This window comes from Olea europaea, unplaced genomic scaffold (assembly GCF_002742605.1).
Source record: "Olea europaea var. sylvestris unplaced genomic scaffold, O_europaea_v1 scaffold298, whole genome shotgun sequence".
Classification (NCBI taxonomy): Eukaryota; Viridiplantae; Streptophyta; class Magnoliopsida; order Lamiales; family Oleaceae; genus Olea; species Olea europaea.
Genome location: NW_019248434.1, coordinates 263,682 through 266,665, shown reverse-complemented (window position 1 = coordinate 266,665; position 2,984 = coordinate 263,682).

Here is a 2,984-nt window from a genome sequence, read left to right as displayed (position 1 = left end):
CCCGTCTCATCTTTCGATTATTTGTAACTTGGTCCCTGAACTTTCACTTTCTTTTACTTTAGTCCTTTTTCGCTTTTTTCTTCTAAATTCCACCATATTCATTCATTTGCAACCTAAATCAAAATATAAGGGTACTCAGTATGTTTAGGTGTCAATATATCATGCAAATACAAGTATAAATTGATGAATACATGACAAATTGTACTCTTATCAACCTAGATGCCCTAAATCCTTAACTAGGAACAACAAACAAGCTATCACTACTCAAGTTAGATTATCGACTAATCTAATGGGTTTTGGGCGGTGGTTGGCGAAGTTTTTTTGGCTACTAAGCTGGTGGTTAGGTGGTAGTGGATGGGGCGGAGAGAGAAGAAGGAGAAGAAAATCAGAGATAAAGAGTTTATTTTTTTTTATTTTTCTATTTTGAATATTTTAATAATTTATTTTAGCATATTTGCTCTTTTTAAAAGTTTAGGAGTAAGATTACTGGTATAGGATGGTGTAGACAACTACCTTTGATGGCGAGCGAGGTAAGGTACTACACGCCTATGTAAGGCCATCGACCCCCCACGGGTGCTCTATCTCTACGTGAGACTGTCGACGGCCCATGACTACTATACCTTTACGCGAGACCGTCAACCTCCCTGTAAGTATTATGTCTTAAATCCAATCGATTTAAGCTGTAAACATTTTTAATATGTTTAATGCATTTATTTTGTCAAGATTTATTATTTATTTAAATTAATATTCCTATGAATAATGTTAAATCATAGAGTCCGAAGATTCAAGTTTCACTAATTTGTTAATCACAAGAAGTTGTGATTGTAAGATATAAATTACATATGATTGGATCTTAAATAATCTATGGTCGTAAGGAATAATGAGATACGGATATCGTTATTACAGATAGACCATTACGTGTGGGATTTCTTACTTGTGAAGTAAGTATCTGGTTTTCACAAGCTTAAGTGTGGTGACATTTAAATAAACGCATAGATGTTTTGTTATAGAACAAAAACATTGGAGACTCGCTAAAAGATTCCACATGGATAACTACTGAGTGTCAGTGGTTAATCTCTAGCGTTCGATAGTGGAATTGGTCCTGTGACTTGAGGTCGTCGTAGTGTCTTGTATGAGGACAGTCATGCTTTGACAGTGTTAAATGTTGCTCTGCCAAGAGCCACTAATACGGCATTATTCGGGTATGTCAAGAATCATATGAAGGTTGTGAATGACTAATAGAGGATTTGTCACTCTTAGATAGTAAGAGATTATAATCTACATTTCATTCAATTAAGTTGATAACGAAACCTTTGGTCAAGGTATACTCAGAAGTCGAAAAGGAGTTTTCGACTTATATACATACTTAACAGCGAGATTGACACACTTCCATATCTCGTAATTGATCAGATCATATTGACGAAAAGATTATAGTTTCACGGTAAATGAACAAATTTGATTTTGTCATGTCATGTGACATTTCCCGTCACATGTATTGTCTTAACACATTGTTAGATGTCAATCTGGGACGGTGAATATGAATTGGTGATAAATTAATAGGGTGTTTTAATTTATTAAATTTGATTAAACCAAAATAATATTCCACGTCCTTAGGCATCATGATCGAGAACCTAACGAGTCGCATACAAAAAGAGAATTGGAAGATTGTAATTTGTCAATTAATTAATTTAACAAGTGTTGGATAAATTAATTAACTGGGTTGCTTGTTTATAGGCTCGAATTAATTAATTGGATTAATTAATTCATGGATCGAATTTAATTAAATAGGTTAATTAAATATTGGACCGGGTCATGCCAAGACCGTTGGGCTTATATAAATACATGACTAGAGTTTTCAATTTGTAGTGATTCTCATTATTCTTGGTAGCACAAAAGGAGAAAACCTTGGTGGCTACAATCCGTTCTCTGTGTGGATTTTCATTGGAGGCTGGACAATTGAATAGCTGTAGGTGGCAGATCAAGGTTGTTGGAATGAAGAAAGATCAAAGGAGTTTCCAAAACTAGAAAAATGTATAACAATTTCTATCTAAACACAAAGACGATTTCTAGCGAAAATTGAAATTTGTTTTTATTTCCACTGTACATGATAAGTAAATTCCCAGCACTCCTACGGGCACTCTACCTCTACGTAAGATCGTTGACCCCCCATGGGCGCTCTAACTCTACGCGTCGTCAACCGACATGGAATTACCTACGCGGCCACCTAACACTTAGCCATAAAATCTTTGGTGAATTGATAAGGTTCGCATGATGGTTATCACGGGCACAACCTCCTAAAGGGAAGTGGAAAAGCCTACGTGGGACACGTGGCACCATAATCGCCCGGCACTCACCTAGCTTCCAGCGTCTATAAATACTCCAAAAGTGGAAAGGTATGAGCAAGAACAATTTGGCCATCTGAATTTCGTCCTTTATTTTTCCTAACACTACATACTAATTCTCACGTCGGAGGTAAAACGGGAGAGAAAGCCTCACCCTTACTTTTCAGGTTACACACGCTCATTGGAGTAGTGAGAACGCCAAACGCCACCAGGTAGATTAAGAGGTATTGTTTCACCACTATTTCATTGGTGTCGCCTGTGGAAAATTCTTCCGCTGAACACAAAAGCTATGTCAAGAAGATGAACAAGAAGTGATACACGCTTAAGGACAGCAATGGTGGAGACGGAGTCAGAATCAGTCGTTAGGGACCTCGACCCATCGCCACCACCGCGGTATGTGACACAAAGCCAGTTTAACGCTTTGGAGACCTAGTTGGCAGCAATGATGACCTTTTTACAAAATCAAACGCAGATAGTCACCCTCCCACCATCGCATTCGAGGGAGGTCGTGCCGCTACCCTAGGAGATGCACATAGAAGCACCACCTGTCATCCAACCGGTGACAGTGAGCTTGGGGGCTTTAGAGATGATAGTCATGCACTCCTCACCACCCATGGTAGATCTAGAGTGAAGGATGGAGGA